At 42.8% G+C, this 20,937-nt stretch overlaps 1 protein-coding gene and 1 pseudogene across 32 annotated transcripts in view; one reads left to right on the plus strand and one right to left on the minus strand.

Moving 5' to 3' along the window:
- The window catches only part of LOC105483059 (fragile histidine triad diadenosine triphosphatase), a 1,492,666-nt gene that overhangs the window by 1,017,524 nt on the left and 454,205 nt on the right, over positions 1–20,937 (minus strand). The window lies entirely within an intron of this gene.
- Positions 14,607–15,221, plus strand: LOC139361987 (B-cell CLL/lymphoma 7 protein family member C pseudogene; annotated as a pseudogene).

Below are 20,937 nucleotides of genomic sequence, written 5' to 3' on the forward strand. Positions count from 1 at the left end.
GGGCCTCTCACACAGCTCTTCCTCAGGTTCCAATAACCTTCCTTCTCCTATGCCCCTTTCCTCCCCTTTACCCTTCAGGCATTGAGTAGCATCAGAAAACGCTGCTGCTAGCCCCAAGGTACTGTACTCTGCCTTGTAGTTTGAAAATGCTACCTTTGTTAAACTCTAGTCAAATTATCCAATTTGTGGATGCCATCTGTTTCCTATGGTGCTGACTGATACCAGAAGAGAGGGGCAAGATACTACTTTGACAAGTTCAGTTACTGTGATCGTTGAGTAATATTCTGTTTAGCTTGAGTTCATATAACTCAAAAGGTTGTCAAGAAATCTTACACCCTTTTCCTTTTTAGGAGAAGCAACAAATTCACCAAAGACAGAAAATGCCAAAATCATGGGCGTGTGGATTCAGAAAATAAAATAAACATTAGTGGTCATCAATATTTTATTTCAGGCCAATTGCTAGAGCTGTTGCTCAAAAATTTAGATGTACATTTCTCATTCCATGTTTCATTTATTCAATCAATGTTTATTGAGTGCCTACTACTTGCAAGGCACTATTTTATGAACTAGACATAGAGCAGAGATCAAAACAAAGTGCCTACTCTCTTGGAGCTTACATTCTAGGGGAGAATCAGAAAATAAACAACTCAATGATATTGTATGTGATTATAAGAAACGGTTAAAAGGAATAGAGAGTGGGAGATTAGCAAGAGGACTGCTGATTTATAAAAGACAGGGTAGGCCTTTCTTAAAAGGTGATATTTGAGCAGAGATCTAAAGGAAAAGATGAAGCCATCTACGGCAATGTCCAGGGCAAGCATGTGCTGGGGGTGGAAATCATGAGATGCCAAGGTGTAGGTGGCACTTTTGAGTACCAGTAAAAGGCCAGTGCCACTGGAGCAGAGGAAGTAAGGAGGACATTGGCAGCCTATGCAATCAGGGAGACAGGAAGGACAAGATTAATAGCCTCAAGAACTTTGACTTCTATTTTGAGACAATAAGTTTTTAGGGTTTTGAGTAGAATAGTGATAGGAATTGATTGAGGTTAAAGAGGATCATTCTGGTTACTGTGCTGAAAATAAAGTGTCAATGATAGAAAAAGAGAACACTTACACAAAAGTCTAGAGCAAAGATGGTGACTTAGACCGGGGTTGTAGCATTTATATTTCATATGCCATTTAAATATCCAAGGGAAGACGAGTAGGCATAGGATGTGTAACCGAAGTCTAGAGTTGAAAGAAGAGGTCTAAGCTAGAGATAGAGATTTGGAAAACATCAATATTTAACCTTGACAGTGGATGAGATTTTCTAGGAAGTGAGGAGAGCATAAAGAGACAAGGTTTTAAGGATGGAGCCCTGAATCATTACAGATTGACAGATCAGAAAGAGGATGATGACCAGCAAAGGAGACCAAAAAGGCCAGTGTGGTTAAGTGGGAAACCAAGAGGGTGTGGTGTCCCCAAAGCCAAGTGACAAAAAAGTATGTCACAAAGGAGGAAGTGATCAACAGTATCATGTACTGCTGATAGATCAAGTAAGAATAGAATTGAGTAGAACAATGGAGTTGGCAACCAAGGGGCCATGGATGACCCAGACAAGTGCATTCCGAGAAGCGGTGGAGGAAGTGATCAACTGTGTCATGTACTGCTGATAGATCAATTAAGAATAGAATTGAGTAGAACAATGGATTTGGCAACCAAGGGGCCATGGATGACCCAGACAAGTGCATTCCAAGAAGCGGTGGGGATGAAAGTGGGATGGAGAGAACATGTGCAGGCAACTCCTCTGATGTTCTTTGCTGCAAATGGGAAGCAGAGAAATGTGGGAGCTGAAATGAGTTATGCAGGCTTCTTTCTTTTTTTCTTTTCCCTTCCTTCCTTCCTGCTTTCCTTTTTTCCTTCCTTCTTGCTTGCCTTTCTTCCTTCTTTTCTATCTTCTTTCCTTTATCCTTCTTTCTTTTCTCCCTATCTTACTCTCTTTATTTCTTTCATCTCTTTCTCTTTCTTTTCCTTTCTCTCTCCTTCCTTCCTTTGTTCCTTATCTCTTTCTTTTCATTTTTTCATCGCTTTAGTTTGAGATACTACAGCATCTTCATATCCTCTCAGAATTGTCTAGTAGGGAGAGGAACCCAGATGATGCAGGAGAGAACAGATAACTGCAGAAGCCAAGGGTTTTAGTAGGCAAGTGTTGAGGTTCAGGGCACCACGAAGACTGAGGGTGGAAGCAGAACAGTTCAGAGAGCACATGGTCTAGGAGCAGGTAGGCTAGTGAGAGCATGTGGAGGTTTCCTCCTGACTGAGCTTTGCTCAGCGAAACAGGAAGTAAGGGCATCCATATAGCAGGACCAGCAGAGAGGAGCTATTGGAGATCTGAGAAAAGAGAGTGGGAAATAGTCATCCAGGCAAGCGGGTAGAGTAGGGTCCTGTAGTAGGATTGCTAAGCAGCGTGTTGGGCTCTAAACTGCCTTTCATGTGAATCCACAAATCCTACTAATATTAATGAAAGATATTAATATTAACCTAAGCTAGAAAGGAAAAAATAAGATATTCATGTAAGGAAAATGCAGAAGACATGGCAACCTGAAATTATTAGGAAATTCCAAATGTTGCATTTGGTAGTGTTCTCAAGCTACCATAAGAGATCTTCATTCCATTCTAGGTAGGGAGAATGTATATGGCAGTTGCTAGGAATGATCGTTTGCCCATGATCCTTCCCATGTGGGTACCCCACTGTCCCCAATAGACTTGAGTGGCGCAACCAACAAATATATGGAAATGATCTTTATTTTAGACTCTTTCTCATTTAGCCTGTTGGACTCTGAGAATGTGAAAAAATAAATCTGAAACCCTACTTTTAATAGCTTTCTTATAAATTATCCCCGGTATGTAAAAGCCCAGATCCTAGATATAACCAGAAGGTGGAGAGGAGCGGGGGGAAGACTAATGACCTCTGACATTAAAATTTAAAATGTCCTGCATGCAAATACACTTTCCTACCACTCTTTTGTAGTGCAATAACCAGCAAGAATTAGAATTGCAAAAATTCCAAAAGAGCTACATGGAAATTAAACAACAAAGTGATTTCACAGTGATATTGAGAAAGGAACATGAAATGAATTCAAGATAACATAGAGACAGAATGGGGTGTTACAGATGTATGAGTGAATGTGTGTATGAGCACATGCATGTCTCAGAGAGAGCAACAGATACAAAATTATTTATTTTTTTATGTTGCTCTTCATGAGCAAAATTTTAAGACAGACACTGTTCTGATCACATTTCAATAATGTGACACATGGTTTCTATTTACATTCCAAATGAGTTTTCACTAAATGGCATTTGAAATATTTACTTGTAAGTATAAAGGAGACCTTTTGAATGTCTGATTTGAAAAAAGAACAAAATCAAGCAATTATCAACATAGATGTTCTAATACAAACTGATACTATTTTCTTCCATTTCTTTTTTTTTTTTTTTTTTCATTCCTAGGCACCACAAAAGACCAATGCTACAGATGTCTCTCTTTCAGTTTTAAATACTTGAATTGTGACAATGATAGTGAGACAGACTGCTTCATGCCCTGTAGCTAGGACATATTAAATAATTCAAACAAGTTCGAAAAGTCATTTGGCCCATATAATATACCAGCTATCCAAACATTTACTAATGCCTGCCCCCTCCCCTCACACCTCATCCTTATTTTCATTTTTTGCTGCTCCCATCAGCTTAAAATGAAAAGTTTCTCTACTTAGTCCATGAGGAGTCAGAAAAGAAAATGTAATGCCCAGCAAATTTATCTTTCCTTTGCTACTGGCTTCCATTAAATCGAAGGTGACTTCACATTGATCCTGGGTTCAATTCACATATCCAAAGAGACCTCAGTGATTAACACAAAGGGCAGTCCAATCAAGGCTAGACATCTCCATGTGTGTATGGTGAGCAATTTGGTGGGATATAAAACATAATGATGTAGCATCAAAACACCTGGTGTGGATGATGCCACCACTTGCCTACCCACTTATTCTCCCCTTCTTGCCCTGAGTTTTTCTTTCTCTCTCTCTCTTTTTTTTAAACTTAGATAAAAAATAATCAGCTTCTTAACCTCCCTTGCATCTAGGAGTGATCAAAAAGATATCGGTTGATCAATAAGACCAATAAGAATTTGATAGGCAGGGCTTCCAAGAAAGTCTGTTGAAAAGGGAAGACTCAGATAACACGATTTGTTAGCGTTTGCCTTTTGCCCATGATCCTTCCCTCTTCCTTCTGCCTGAGATGCCCAGGGATGGAGCAGTCAGTTTGTAGTCTATGAGGACAAAAGTCCCATGGCAAGGCATAACCACGCAAAAAGATAGAAGGAACTGTGTCCTGGTGGCACTTTGAACTTCCTGAGGCATCTTGGGGAAAATAAGCCCCTCCTTGGTCTAGCAGTATGTGATGGTTAATCTTAGATGTCAATTTGGCTAGGCCATGGTATCCAGATACTTGTTCAAACGTATCTGGATGTCACTGTGAAGGTAATTTTTAGATGAGATTCACCATTAAGTCAGTAGACTTTGAGTAAAGCAGATTACCCTCCATAATGTGAGTGCTCCTCATTCAATTAGTTGACAGTCTTAAAAAAACAGTAGCCTCCCCGAGGGAAGAGGGAATTTTGCCAGCTGACTGCTTTTGGACTTAAGCTGCAATATCAACTGTTCCTTGGGTATTTATTGTGTTGACCTACCCTGCAGATTTTGGACTTCTCAGCCTCCATCACCATGTGAGTGAATGGCTTAAAATCCATCATCTCTGTCTCTCTCTGGAGAACCCTGACTGCTACACTACTACACCATTTTAACTGGGTTTCTGTTCACTGAAACTGAATGCAATTCTCCCTGACACATCTGCGATCACCACTTCATAAGCTGTGTAACTGCGTAGGTGTCTGCGACCCTTAGCCTCCAGATCTGCAAAATGGGAATATGAGTACTCCTGACTCCACAGGCTTGTTGGCTTACACATGAGACAGAATGTGTAAAAGTGCTATGTTGTGTTAAGTTACGAAGCCCAATTGAAAGGATAGGAATCATTATCATGATGGGCTCACTGTGTCAATTCACGACTGTAAGTCTCTTACGATTGTATCCACTTGAAATAGTAATATTCTTTAAATCTCACCATAAAAAGTCATTATAGAACATTTGAAAGTTCAAAAACACAGGAGGAAGAAAACACTCAACCACCTCCATCCCATAGCTACTGTCATGTACTAATACCTAGCATTTATTGAGTTACTATATAGCAGGCAATGTGTGAAGCAATTCAATGAATTATCTCTACCCTGTGAAGGTAGGTACCATTTTGGTGCCCATTTGGCATGTGGGTGAAAACTTGTCACTGGACGTATAGCTAGTAAGTGGCAAATCCAGGATTCAAACCCAGGTCTGAATTATTCTAAAGCCCATGTATGTACCCAGCAACACATGGCGATGAGCTGTGTTCTTTAATAATGTATTTGCTACTACAAAATTGGAGTGTGATCAGGTAACCCTTACATCAGGAAAAATAGGGTATGCACATTGCTCAGCATATACACAAATCAAGATTCTCACATTCAAGGCTGCTAGCTGTCTTGTCAGGGATAACATTTGAATTTGAAATGAAGGGGAAGACTGTGTCACGTCAGCTACTCTGGTTAACACTGCTTTTTCCTTCAGATAAAGATATCCCTTCTGTCAGGCACCCTGAAGTTTTTCTGTAAAAAGTTGGGTTCGTTTGTTTCAAACTGCCCATACATCCATGGTCTCATTTCATTTTCCCTATGGCCCGCTGAGTTAAGAGGGGCAGGTATTATTAACTCCATTTCACAGGTGAAAGAACTGAGCCCTAGAGAGGTTAACTAAGTTGCTCAAGGTCACACAGCAAATTAGTGGTACGAGGGGGACTGGAAAGCCTAACGCCTGACATCCAGCGTGGTACGTTTTCCATTATGTAGTGCTCCATCACCTGTCACTCCCACCATTCCTGAGGGTCTTGGAGTTGATGGGGCATGCTGTCAATTCCTCAGGATAAAACTGTCCTATCTGGGTAGGAAAATGGACACGCACGTACACACATACACACACATATACTAGACACACTGTAATTGCATCTGCCAAAATGGTTTTATAACACTCCAGTCAAGGATGCAGAAAACTCCCAGGCTGCCTTTAGAAACAAAGCCCAAAGGGTCAGTTTCATCATGAAATAGGATTTCCTCAGTTGTAGGTGGATGGGTAGGTGGGGAGGTGGATGGACTACATTAACAATGGAACAGTGGACTGCAGGGTAAAAGCTTGTTTGACATTCATCGCTATTAAGCAGTGGCAATGCAAACCTGGGGTAGCAAAGAGGAATACCCAGGAAAAACTATGAAGAAGAGTTTCACCTTAACCCTTCTGTAACTTTCTATTTATAAATCTCAGGGTATTAAATCTCATTCTTTAGAAATAACAAATGCATATTTTGACTCACTCTGTAAGATATTTATAAGAAGTAAAGAGCAAGGGGGTCTTGATTAAGGAAAAAAACCTAGGATGAGATTAGAGATATATTAATATGTGTTAATACACAATGTGTAATTACATATAATTAACATGTCATAAATATACAAATATATGTTATGTAAATGACATAATATGTCAATATATTAATATGTATTTCAAGATCATATTCTTAACCTGAAATCAAAGAAAGTACAAATAGAAGTAACATTTGCATTTTCTATTTAGAAATGAAACCAGGATTTTCAGATGGGAACATGTGCCTTTCATAAGCTAGGCAAGCCATCAGATATTTGCCTCAATGGCACTGGTCTCAGCGAAACAGATCTTAATGTCTCTTCTCTCAGCTGGTTAGATGAGTGGATGTCATAAGACAAAAAGAGGAACTACAAGAATTGAAGCTCATAGACAAAAGACTGGCACTGGGAATGGCAGTTACCAGGAGATTGAAACAAGAAGGCTTCTAAATATGCTGTCAAAACCAGCACCAGTGACCTCTCATCAAGTAAGGGGCAGCACTAAAAGCTATACCTTCTAGAATGATCTTACCTTGAAAATCATGCGGAAATCTCAAGCGCCTTTCTGCAACATTAGCAAAAGGAAGTTTAGGGAGTTTAGACGCCTAGAGACTGGACCTTCTCAAAAGCAAATTTGCCACAGAATCATAGATGTTCAAAATGTGAACCAAGCTTTCTTTCAAATAAAAGTGAATATCAGTGCTTAAAACAGAAAGACACATTTCATCAAAAACGATTGGGGGCACCAATGTTGGCTGGGGGTGAGAATAGTGGGTAAAGTTAGAGGGGAAGCCAGAAAAAAAGGTGAATCAAATATACTTTCACTAAAAATCCTGGGGAGCCATGTGATCCAGTCATGGTACCTAGTCACAGACAGAAATGTAATCAGGGATCCGGGAAGTTCTTTACACGTTTACTTGGTGTGATGGTTAATATTAGGTGTCAACTAGATTGGATTGAAGGATGCCTAGATGGCTGGTGGAGTATTGTTTCTGGGTGTGTCTGTGAGGGTGTTGCCAGAAAAGACTGACATTTGAGTCAGTGGACTGGAGAGAAAGACCCATCCTCAGTGTGGGTGGGCACCATCCAATTGACTGCCAGTGCAGCTAGAACAAAAGCAGGCAGAAGAAGGTGGGATAAGCTGGCTTGCTGTGTCTTCTGGCTGCCTTCTTTTTCCAATGCTGGATGCCTCCTCCCATCCCTCCTGCCCTTGGACATCAGACTCCAGGTTCTTCAGTCTTTGGAACTCAGGAACTTGCAACAGTGGCTCGAGACTTTGGCCACAGTCTGAAGCCTGCACTGTCAGCTTTTCTGGTTTGAGCCTTTCAGACTGAGCCACTACCAGCTTCTCTCTTTCTCAGTTTGCAGACGGCCTATCCTGGGACTTTACCTTGTAATGGTGTGAGCCAACTCTTCCTAATATATTCCCTTTTATATATACATACATATATCCTACTAGTTCTGTCCCTCTGGAGAACCCTGACTAATACACTTGGACACATGAAAAATTATTAAAAAGAGAAGTCTATTCTTAATGCATTAAGAATACTGTAAAATTATTCTCTCCTCGTTGCTGCCTTTCTGAAAATTCTTCATGTGGTTGGCAGCTGACTCAGGAGCACTCGCCTTCCTGGCCCTTATCCAATGGCTCTGACACCCAATCTGGGCAGCCTGTCCTGTTCACTGTCTCCATCTTTCCACTCTTGATTATGTACTTCAACACAGACTCTCTATTTTTTTACTTTTATTTCTGTTTTCTTTACTTCAGGGAGGACGTGGGAGTTTACCCAGGAAGCTCAAATTCTTCCTGTATAAAAGCTAGGAAAATAGTGAAGACTGTGAATATCCATACTCGAATAATTTTCTCCTATAACATCTCAACAGATTTTGTCCCTAAGAATTCTATTGTCTCAAATAAACCCAGAAGTTACAATTTAACATGGGAGCCTTTTCAAATGGTAGAGGAGTCTCAAGGCCATATCTGAATCCAGAGATCATAGTCTTCCCACAACACTGAGATGATGATAGGAACTACAGTTGAAAACAGATCTTTTTCCCCACATCACTTTGATCAAGTTAATAAATGTTAGTATATGCCAGGTACTGGGCTAGGTAGTAGGAACACAGAGATAAGTATGACAAGACCCTTATCCCTGAAGAAGTCACAGTTTAGTGTAGTATTTCTGAAATCGTATTCCTCAGAATGAAAGTGACCCTTGTAAAAATAATCCATGGTCCAAATACCTTTTGTAATGTGGCATGCTCAATCTCCTTTTGGACATTTTTCATGCTCATCCTAATGCTAAATTATTATATAAACTTTAATTCTTTACTCCATCACTTCCCACATTTAACTCATTGCTGACCCATTTGGCTTGCAAAACTTACATCTTGAGATAAGCCTACAAATGTTAACAGAAATTCTACCATTAGCTTAAAAAATAGACAAATAACAGGCATTTTAAAGATAAAATAAGAAATAATGACAGCATTTTAATACTAAGTAAATAGTATTTCAACCAAAAGGCAAGTGAATCTGTATGTCGTCTTAAGGGAGAGTGTATTTGTCTGCTCACTACAATTTGTAAGAACAGAGAGGATGATAAAGACACCACAGTGATGACTATGTACAGAGTGTTTCTATCAGCAAGCCTATATAACATTTTATTTAATTCTTACGTCCATTCTATGAAGTAGAAACTTATATTTCCCATTTTCCTCCATAAAGAAATCAAGGTTCAGAGAATTTGTTAATTTGTCTGCTATGATCATGTGCCTGGCAAGTGATGGAAGTGAGATTCTAATCCAGACTATTTACTCCGAAAACCTAGTGGCTCCCAATTCTAGTTAATATAGCCCAGAGAACCTACCTATTAAAAATGTCCATTAGCGGAGAAACAGATTAATAAAATTTGGTATCTTCACATGATAGATGATCAGATGACTATCAGACTACCTGCAGCTTCTGAACAGAAATAAGAAAGAGGCTTTGGCAAGCTGTAGATTAGAAGCAAAGAAAGGCTTTCCCTCTTGTTAAGCAACTCTTGTTCTATTGGGCCCCAACAAGAGACAGAATGTTTCAAGATAGGATGCCAGGGGACTGTGTGGCCTGAGCTGCCCGACCTGAATTGGGTGTTTTATCCATTGTCTACTATATTGGGTGCACCCAGCAGCAGCTGTCTGTATCAAAGGAAAGTAGATTACATGGGATTATACTATTAGGCTTACTCTGGCTATCCCTTTTTTAACCCAAACCTAAGACTTCATGGGGTATTTTTTATGTAGTTACCTGAAGAAGGAAACAAATAAAGCCTACTTTACAGATAACACTGCACAATAAGCTAGCACCAGCCTGAAGTGAACCCTGAATATTATAACCCCACTCAAGGTGAGTGGCCCTAAAGGACATTGAAGAAGAAAAATCCCATCAGTGGGCAAAACTTCAAATAATTACTTCTTGTGGTCAACACTGCCTGGAAAAATAGTTGGCCTGAGGTATTGCTCCGTGTTAATTCATGGGCTCATGAATGAGGCATTAGGAAGAAAAAAAGGGGAAGACTGAAAGGAAAGGAAACAAATATATAGTAAGGCTTCTGAAACTTTTACCAGAGTGTGAAAATATCTTTCTATGTGAATGTAGACTAGAAGGTCCCCACCGTGGAGAAGGCACTCAGTAGCTAGGTAGGCAAGACCTCTTTCCCTGCCAACTCAGAGCTTAATCAGCATATTCATAAAAGCTCTTTAGTAGCTCTGGTGGCCAAAAACAGAGGTTTGCATGGACTGACCAATAAGGACTTCACTAGTTCTGGCTACTGCCACTCCCAAATGTACCACTTGCTAGAAACATCAATAAGGAACTCTGTTGGAGAGTTAGTTTTTTGATTCAGTGAATACCAATGTGCTCTCCCACATTTCCTAGACCTTTTGTGGTAAGGTGGGGCCATGGGACTAGTGCAGGCCAATGGGCTACGAGGAAGCAGAAACCTGTCATACCTGTGAGGGGCCCTGGCAAGGCATACCGCCTGACCTACACACCACGTGGTGAGGTCAGAGAATGCCAGATTGCTCTGCATTCTCTGTATAGAGGAAAATTGCCTTGCAACCTGCCTGATTAATATACCAATCCTGAATCAAAGTTACAGAAAAATACCCTGACTGGACCCTCCAGCCACCTGGGGGCATGCTGTTTGCATGAACCCCATCCATCATAGAGGAGATGAAAATGTATACTTCTTGGAAAAGACATATTCTCAATATGAATTCTTTCCCTGTTTGCCAGGCTTCTGTGAACAACCTCAAATGTTTTATTCACCTTGATGGTCTCCCACAGAACCTTCTTGACTAAGAAACTCATTTTATATGTACATATATTAAAAAGTAAAGCAATTAGTTGGTGCTCATGGGATTCCATAGTCTCACCTAATACCCTATCCACAACACTGGAATGGCCAGTTAATAACACAGCTGTGGTGCCGGGTAAAAGACAACACCCTGAAAAGCTAAAGGATTATCCTACAGGCTGCAGTACATTCTCTTAACTAGTGATTAATTATAGTTTTATTTTCCCATACCAAGAATATATATGTCCAGGGGTCAAAGGGGAGAGGGGAGAGCAGTGCCTTTCACTATTATACAGAACAAATCACTCATTTTGCTTTCCTTACCAGCAAATTTGAGGTCTGCTGTTGTAGAGGTCTTACAACTCAAGTGAAAAATGCTTCCAACAATACATGTGATAAAAGAAAAACTTCAGCTGAGTTAAATTTAAAGGACTTTAATTAAGCAATGAATGATTCACGAATCGGGCAGCCCCCAGAATCACAGCAGAGTCACAGAAACTCCAGGGTTGCCTCGTGGTCAGAACAAATTTATAGACAAAAAGGTAAAGTGACGTACAGGAGTCAGAAGTGAGGTATAGAAACAGTAAGATTGGTTACAGCTCAGTGTTTGCCTTATTTGAACATAGTTTGAACATTTAGCAGTCTATGTACGGTTGAAGTATGGCCGCTGGGATTGGCCAACACTCAGCTATTGTTACAGGTGCATATTATTAAGTTAGGTTTTCAATTTTGTCTATTAAGGTAGGTTACATTTCATCCACAAGGACTCAAATATAGAAGTACAGAGTCCTTTTCAGGCCATATTTAGTTTGCTTTAGCAGATGCAACAGTGTTTCTATGGAATTGGAAGCTGAAACTGTCCAGTGGACATTTTGGATACCTCACACCCCACTCAAACTGAGTAAAAAGGGAGTTACGGTGTTGGGAGGGGTCATTAGTCTTGATTGTCAGTTGGGAAATGAAGTTCCTGCTCAGCACTGGAGGCCACGAAGAGAATATCTAGCATGCCGGTAAATCCTCTGGAGTATTCCTGCTACTGCTGGGTGCCACGGTAAAGGGTTAGATTCCAACAACCCCAAATGAGCACAAGCCTTGAGGGTTTCCTGGATGGAATTACTGATGGACTGTTCAAGGGAAAGTTAGAGTATGTTAAGTCAGAGCAAGGTATTTATAACTTGAAAGTTGAAACATGGAAAAAAAAAAAAAAGGAGTATTATTGATATTTGGTACCAAGAAAGGGATCAGAGTGAAATTTGTCTTGCACGGCTGCACAATATCCTCCAGATATTCTTGTTCAATATAATGTTTGCTCCACATCATGAATTCTTCCTTTTCAAAGGGAATTTCAGAAAACTCATATCCTCAGTCTCCTTTGCAGCTAAGGAGCAGGCATGCGGTCTACCCTCCACTTCTCAGGCCGCACAAGACTTCAGGGTGGAATGGAGCAATGAGGAAAAACAGGCTATGTGTGGACATTCATTTTTCCAGTACAGGCAGTGAGAAAGGTATCCAGATTTGGGGATGTTAGGATAAACTGCAATAAAATTAAATCCTTGGTATCCTAGATGTTACAGTCAGGAAAACATTGTGGTATTGAAACTAGGCCTCATAAAACTTAGAAACTAGGCCTCATATAGAGAAAAAAATTAACACCAGGTGGCTCTGGATAGGGTCCCACCCTGCCTCGATAGGGTCCCACCCTGATAGGGTCCCACCCTGCCAATTCCGGGAAACAACCTCATGGGGTCCCACCCTGCCAATTCCGGGGGTCCCACCCTGCCTCGAAGTTCCCGGAATCAGCAACTCCAAGAAAAAACCTCATAAGGTCCTGCTCTAACCAATTAGAACAAGACACCTTGCTCAGGTCATAGCTAGACCCAATTACCACGCGCCTAAAGCTTTGTTTGAATTTCGCGCCCTAAGCTGTGTTTGAACTTGTGTTTGCCTATATAAACAGCCTGTAACAAGCAGTCGGGGTCCCAGGGCCAACTTAGAGCTTGGGACCCTAGCGCGCTAGTAATAAATAACTCTCTGCTGTGAATTTCGTGTCGGTGATCCTTCGCGGCGACCCCTGCCCAGGAGGGAATCGACAGTTCGGTTCCAACATTTGGTGCATTGGCCGGGAAGTGGGGTCGTCCGAGGACCCCCGACCCATCCGGTGGAGACCTATCTGGCCCGGGCCACGGACTGCTGACTGAATGGACCTACCAGGTACTTTCGTTTTGTTCTGTCTGTCTTGCCGGCTAACTCTGAACTCTGGGGAGTACTCCTTCTGAATTAAGTGGGGAAGGGGGACAGACGTGTCCGGCACCTTCCCACTCACGCCCTGGGGGACGCCCTGGCGGTAGTCTGGGAGAAGGCTAATAACTCGGTTAGCCTCTTCAAATCTGTAGGCAGGCCGCCCCTGCCGGGATCTTGTGGCGCCACTCTCTGGCCGCGCGGCTTCTCCTTACTTGTCTGGTCTTTGTTTTTGTTTCTTTTGTTTTGTCCTTGTTATACGTGGACGAAATAGGACAGACGTTGACGACTCCTTTGTCTCTAACCCTGACTCACTTCCCTGACGTCCGGGCTCAAGCCCACCACCTCTCTGTAGAAGTCCGTAAGGGACAATGGAAAACATTCGGCTCGTCCGAATGGCCAACCCTCCATGGGGAATGGCCCCGGGACGGAACATTTAACCTCTCAATTATCTTGCAGGTTAAAGCAAAAGTGATGGATCCTGGGCCACTCGGACACCCGGACCAGGCGGCCTACATAATTATTTGGGAGGATCTGGTCCGAAATCCTCCCTCTTGGGTGAAACCCTCCCTCCACCCCGTCTCCTTCTCCAGCCCCGCCCAAACTCACCCCTCGGACACCGCCGCCGACACCTCCTCGTCTCCGCTTGCGGCGGACTGAGGACCCAGAGGGCCCTTCCACTTAGCAATCCTCCCTTTTTCCCCTCCGTACTGTCAGTCACACAGTCCAGTACTGGCCCTTCTCTGCCTCTGATCTGGCCCTTCTCTGCCTCTGACCTCTATAACTGGAAGACCCATAACCCTTCCTTTTCCCAAGACTCTCAGGCCCTAACCTCGTTAATAGAATCCATTCTCCTCACCCACCAGCCCACCTAGGATAATTGCCAGCAACTCCTGCAGGTCCTCTTAACCACTGAAAAAGGCAGCAAGTCCTCTTGGAGGCCCGGAAAAATGTGCCAGGACCAGGAGGCCTCCCAACCCAACTTCCCAATAAAATAGACGAGGGATTTCCCCTCACCCGCCCGGACTAGGACTATGAAACGGCACCAGGTAGGGAGAGTCTCCGAATCTATCGCCAGGCTCTGTTGGCGGGTCTCAAAGGGGCAGAAAAACGCCCCACAAATTTGGCCAAAATAAGAAAGAAACCCCTAAGGAAAGGGAAGCCAGGTTAGCGAAGGAACAGATAGAGCGAGAGGATCGTAAGAACCGAGTAAAGGATAAGCATTTAACAAAAATCCTGGCGGCAGTTGTGAGAAAGAAAGGACCAGGGAGAGAGGAAAAAAAGCGGAGGCGGCCAAAAGTAGAAAAAGACCAGTGTGCCTACTGCAAAGAACAGGGGACTCGCGGAGGCGTTAAGGACGAAAGAGGGCGCGGCCAACTCCCGGGGGACGGCAGGCCGAGAGCGCGGTGCCCAGGCCTGGCGCCAAGCCTGAGCCCGCCAGACGGGAGGCGGCCCCGCAGCGGGCTCGGCTCCGGCCCCAGCCCCGCCAACATGGCCGGCCGGACCGTACGGGCCGAGACCCGGAGCCGGGCCGAAGATAACATCAAGAAGGTAATGGCGACCATCGAGAAGGTCCGGAAATAGAAGAAGCAATGAGTGACTGTAGGCGACACTTCCCTTCGTATCTTCAAGTGAGTGCCAGTGGTGGACCCCCAGGAGGAGGAGCGAAGGTGGGCAGGTGGCGGGGCAAAGAGATCCCGTGGCCGGGAACGTCGGGGCAGGGGCGCCAGTCCCCGAGGGGATGGCCCTCTCATCCTGCTGGATCTCAATGATGAGAACAGCAACCAGAGTTTCCATTCGGAAAGTTCCCTGCAAAAAGGCACAGAGCCCAGTCCTGAGGGCAGCCCCCAGCCCAGCCGCCCTGTGTCACCTGCCGGACCCCCAGAAGGGGTCCCTGAAGAGGCTCAGCCCCCACGGCTGGGCCAAGAGAAAAATCCCGGGGGCATAACTGCTGGCAGCACTGACGAACCCCCAATGCTGACCAAGAAGGCCCTGGCAATGATCCAGCAGATGCATGCCTGGACACACTTGAGTAATTGAAAGCTAAAATTACTGATTGAAAAAACTGACTTTCTAATCCCAAAGGCAAGTACCCTCGTAGAACAAGTGACATCTGCCTGTAAGGTCTGTCAGCAGGTAAACGCTGGGGCTACCCAAGTGCCAGAAAGGAAACGAACTCGTGGTAACCGCCCAGGAGTCTATTAGGAAATAGACTTCACAGAAGTAAAACCTCACTATGCTGGATATAAGTACTTACTGGTGTTTGTAGATACCTTTTCAGGATGGGTAGAAGCCTACCCCACCCGGCAAGAAACCGCACACATAGTAGCCAAGAAAATTTTGGAAGAAATCTTTCCTAGATTCGGACTTCCCAAGGTAATTAGGTCAGATAACGGGCCGGCCTTCGTTTCTCAGGTAAGTCAGGGGCTCGCCAGGATATTGGGGATTAATTGGAAATTACATTGTGCCTATAGACCCCAGAGCTCAGGACAGGTAAAAAAAAATGAATAGAACAATAAAAGAGACCCTTACTAAATTGACCTTAGAGACTGGTTTAAAAGATTGGAGACGCCTCCTATCCTTAGCTCTGTTAAAGGCCCGGAATACACCTAACCGTTTTAGGCTCACTCTATATGAAATCCTCTACGGAGGACCTCCCCCTTTGTCAACCTTGCTTAACTCCTTCTCCCGCTCCGATCCTAAAACTGACCTACAGGCTCGGCTAAAAGAACTCCAAGCAGTACAGGCCCAAATCTGGGCCCCCTTGGCAGAACTGTACCAACCAGGACATCCACAGACCAGTCACCCCTTCCAGCCATAAAGGTTGACGGAATCTCCACTTAGATCCACGCATCCCACGCCAAGGCTGCTCCAGAGACGTCCAGACCAACACCACTTAAGACATGGAAACTCCGACGCTCCGCGGACCCGCTCAAGATAAGACTCTCTCATATCTAACTCCTTGCTTATTGTTTGCCCTTCTTCCCTGCGCCGTCTCTAGTATAGTTTTTGACGCTAACCCCCCACTGGCCATTTAGCCTGACCTGAAAGATAATTAATTTTAGTAATCAAGAGGTCTTAAATAAGACCTCCGAGAATACTCCTATAAAGACTTAGTTTCCAGACCTCTATTTCAACCTAAAAAAAAAAAAAAAAAATAGCAGGAAAGATAAAAGACACAGGCCCCCGGTTTACTGGTCCCACAGGAGTCCTATTAAGGACTCCTCAGGATAGACAAGAATAAAAAGGACAGGCTAGAAAAATGTCCATCAGCCGGAACAGGTTTTATGCCTGTCCCGGATGCAAGACAGAACCAATAAAAAAACTTGTAAAAATCTGACTCACTTGTATTGCAAAAACTGGTCCTGTGTAACTACTAATAATAAAAAGTAAAAATAAGCCACAAAACCTTAGTATATAACTATGCCCTTTGTCCAGCCCTGTACCACAACCCGATATTCAGAAAATTGCAAACTGGTTCGCATCAAGTTTAAAGATGCGGCAAAATCTGATAACAGATAGATAACAACAAAATTAATATAAGGTCTCTATTTATACCAGCACAACCTGCCTAAAATTCCCCTCCAAATCAGACTATTAGTCAATCCAGACACTGCCCCTGTTGCAGTAAAGCCAGACCAGGTTTTATTAGAAGCTAGGAAGCCCCCGGTTTCCATATCGGAAAAGCCCCAACTAAAAGCTCCTCAAAGCACTTCCCCGCCCTTAATCTCCCTCACCCTCGCCGACATGTTAGAAATTGAGGTAGCGGCTAAAGTTAAGACCGGGACAGCAGCCCTAGTGCATAGTAACCATCATCTGCAACAACTTAAAGTAGCCATAGATAAAAACCTTAAAGCCATAGAACAATCTATCACAAAACTTAAAGAGTCCTTGACTTCTCTGTCTGAAATTATATTACAAAACCGACAAGGACTAGAAATTGTCTTTCTGAAAGAAGGCGGGCTCTGTGCAGCCCTGAAAAAGCAATGTTGTTTTTATGCAGATCATTCAGGAGTAGTTAAAGATTCTATGGCAAAACTGAGAGAAAGATTAGACAAGAAAAAAAAAGAGAGAGAATCTCAGCAAAATTAGTTTGAAAATTGGTACAACCAATCCCCTTGGCTTAGTACCCTAATCCCCACCATCTTAGGACCCCTCATCCTGCTCACGCTCATCCTGACTTTCGGGCCATGCATACTCAACCACTTACTCACCCTTATTAAAAATAGATTAAAAATAGATTACATGCTATGGTTCTGACCCAACAATACCAGACCCTCAGGACTGAAAAAGAGGCTCAAGATTGAGCCTCTGACACAAGAAGAGGAGGGAATGAAACTAGGCCTCATAAAACTTAGAAACTAGGCCTCATATAGAGAAAAAAATTAACACCAGGTGGCTCTGGATAGGGTCCCACCCTGCCTCGATAGGGTCCCACCCTGATAGGGTCCCACCCTGCCAATTCCGGGAAACAACCTCATGGGGTCCCACCCTGCCAATTCCGGGGGTCCCACCCTGCCTCGAAGTTCCCGGAATCAGCAACTCCAAGAAAAAACCTCATAAGGTCCTGCTCTAACCAATTAGAACAAGACACCTTGCTCAGGTCATAGCTAGACCCAATTACCACGCGCCTAAAGCTTTGTTTGAATTTCGCGCCCTAAGCTGTGTTTGAACTTGTGTTTGCCTATATAAACAGCCTGTAACAAGCAGTCGGGGTCCCAGGGCCAACTTAGAGCTTGGGACCCTAGCGCGCTAGTAATAAATAACTCTCTGCTGTGAATTTCGTGTCGGTGATCCTTCGCGGCGACCCCTGCCCAGGAGGGAATCGACAGTTCGGTTCCAACAGTATCCAGTGAGTAGATGGTGACAATTCCCTCATGAGCCCAGTTCTAAGAAAATGTTCTGCAGTCAACAGCATGTCAATGGCTGTTTTCTGACCAGGCCAGTTCTGCAACATAGTTTTGGACATTGTTCCCAAGAGCTTAGCCTCAAGCCTATTTCTTTGGGTCTACCAATGATTCTTTGAAATGCCCCATATCCTTTAATAAATTCCTTCTCCATTTAAATTAGAGCCCATTCGATTGTTTGTAACTAATGCTCCTGACCATATTTTCCTTCTCCCACTTCCAATATCCAGGCAAAGATTGTTTTAATCATTCACAACCTAACAGTTCTCTCTCAGGAAAGTCTAATCTGGCAATATTTTTTTCTGTGGAATCTGCAACCTACTCCTTTACCTTTAAGCCATAAGCAGTGAATGAAACTGACTCCTATTTCCAGAATCCCACCTGCATTCCTTTTCCAACTCAATCTTCTTTCTTAGCCTAAGGCTAGCCTATTTATTGTATGAAATATTCTTTTCTGTCAGTGAACATGGCAACATCTTTGGCTAAGTCAAAAGCCTAGATCTTCATCTATCTTTCAACTTGGAAGCACATCCCTGGACATACCAATGCTTTGAATGTAATATTTATCTCTCTCTCTATCCCACTGTTCAACAATCACTTTGTCTGCTTCTTTTGGGTTACACTTTGCATATCAATACTCTTTCTGAAAACTACTCCAAAGTGTTAAAAATCTGTCATAGTCATTTCCAAACAGGAATGGAGTGGTCTGCGTGTTAAAGAAGGCAAGAATGCCAGAAATTGTCCCATTTCCCATGTTGATCAGTGACTGTGTAACTCAGACACATTGTAGAGGCCTCCATGGCCTACTTCCTGAGAGGAGGGTCTCAGTGCCTCGTCAGGCTTCCAGTTTAAGAGCACAGGCCAAGCTAGACCACTGAATACGGTCACTTAAAAAGTGCTACAGGAAAGTATTTAAATAGTCATCATATAGGAGGGGGGAAAAAAGCACATTTATTGATGCAGTAATTAAAAAAAGATTTAGATCCAGTGTGTAAATTCCCATAGAATCCTACTTAGCCCCCTTATCTATGTCAAAGCAAACTCAGTTTCGCATCAGCAGTGCTTCTCATTTATCTTAATGCTAAGGATTTATTTCTTATGCAAAATTGTTCATTTTTACCAGCCTGGAACTTTAAGAAAATTCATATTCTCTTCTTCAAGAATTTTTATTAAGCCAAGATGTCATCAAGCTGAAAATCTGCCGACACAATTTTGGCTCTCTTCTGCAGGAAACTCAGAGGAGTGCCCAATCCAGGCAACAGCAGATTAGCACTGGCACTGCTGACAGGTTCTTAAAAGTGTTGGAAAGAGAAAAACAAAGGTGGTGTACAACGATTGACAAGAATTTCTGCTATAAAGTTGAACCAATAAATATGTCTAGACTCTCCCGTGACTATCTGTGGCCTGGAAGCTGCATTCTTCAGAAGAAAAAAAGTTACAACTGGAATTTGGAATGGTTTTGCCCCCATGATGTGTATAAAGGACCTTGATTAACAGTCTGATATGCAGAAGCATCCAGATTATCACTGAGATAGAAATTAAACATCCAGATGATAGACTAAGTAGATTGTTCACTTCTCATTTCACATCACAGAAGCATAATCAAAATCTGGGTAGGTAAAGTCACTAACCAGAATAAGAATACCAAGTTACCTGTGTGGTTTCATGGGAAAATAATAAGGGAATTGAAATCATCTTTGCAAAGGTTGTATCAGTGACAAAATCATGACAGTGGGGGAGATCTGATCTAGCCCGCCTGCCTCTTGTCTTTAGCCTTCAAGCTGCCAAGCTAGCTTTGGAAGACATTTACTTCACAATTTAAATGATAATAACCCTTCCCCCATACTCAACTGCCTTTGTAAAGCTAACGAGGGACCACCTGAGGGAAGGAGAGATGCCTGGATTCCACTAAGGTACAGACATGAACATTGCCAGTCATTATTCCAGAGATCACAAGATTTGCAACTTCCCCAATTACTCCTGCAGGTAACATCACTATTGTAGATTGGCCTTTTGAAATATTGTTTCAGATTTTTTGCATGTCTGGAACCCATGGCTCTACTTGGACCCACCAACTGATGATTCCTCTGGCCCTACCCTGAAGCAACTCAGTGTAAGAGGACAGCTTCAACTCCCTATGATTAAACCTCCAACCCAGCCAATCAGCAGCAAACACCAATTGCATAGCCAACCCTGTGCCTTCCTCCAAACTACCTTTGAAAAGCCCCTAACCTACAAGCCTATGAGATTGATTTGAATAATAACTCCATCTGCAGCATGGTGTGGCTGGCCTTCTGTCAATTAAACTCTTTCTTTACTGCAATTCCATGGTCTCTGTTTGTGCAGCAGGCAGGAAGAACCCACTGGGTGGTCACAGAATTTCAAGGCTGCAAAGCGTCAGACTGTACTCAAATATTCTAGGCAAAAAAATAGAATTTAAGGGTTACGATCTGCACAATCATGGTCAAAATCAAAGACACATCAAAACAGTTAAAACTCAACAATTATCCCAAGGTGAAAACCAAGAATATCTATTTATTAGTGTACCCTCTAGCTCTGTATCCAATTAAGCCCAAACATCTCCCTAGACTTCATCTCCATAATCATATGGGCATCTGATACCTGTCAATGCAATTTTCTTGATCACTAATGAAACATTCCTTGTTCATTCCATTAGTCTTTATAATCACAATATTAAATCATTTTCCCTGGTGTTTTCCCCTAGCAACAATTTATGAGCCATTCCAGAATTTCCGTTTTTTTCCTGTGTCTTCTCTTTTCTTATAAGTTAAACCATTCCAGTATCTTGCAAATGACCAGACAACTACTTTAAGACTTTGGTTGTAACTAGAGTTTCCTACCAAGCTATGTAATTAAGCCACAGTATCTTTGCTCTTCTAGCTTACAAGATAATC

The sequence above is a fragment of the Macaca nemestrina genome, chromosome 2 (assembly GCF_043159975.1).
Source record: "Macaca nemestrina isolate mMacNem1 chromosome 2, mMacNem.hap1, whole genome shotgun sequence".
Classification (NCBI taxonomy): domain Eukaryota; kingdom Metazoa; phylum Chordata; class Mammalia; order Primates; family Cercopithecidae; genus Macaca; species Macaca nemestrina.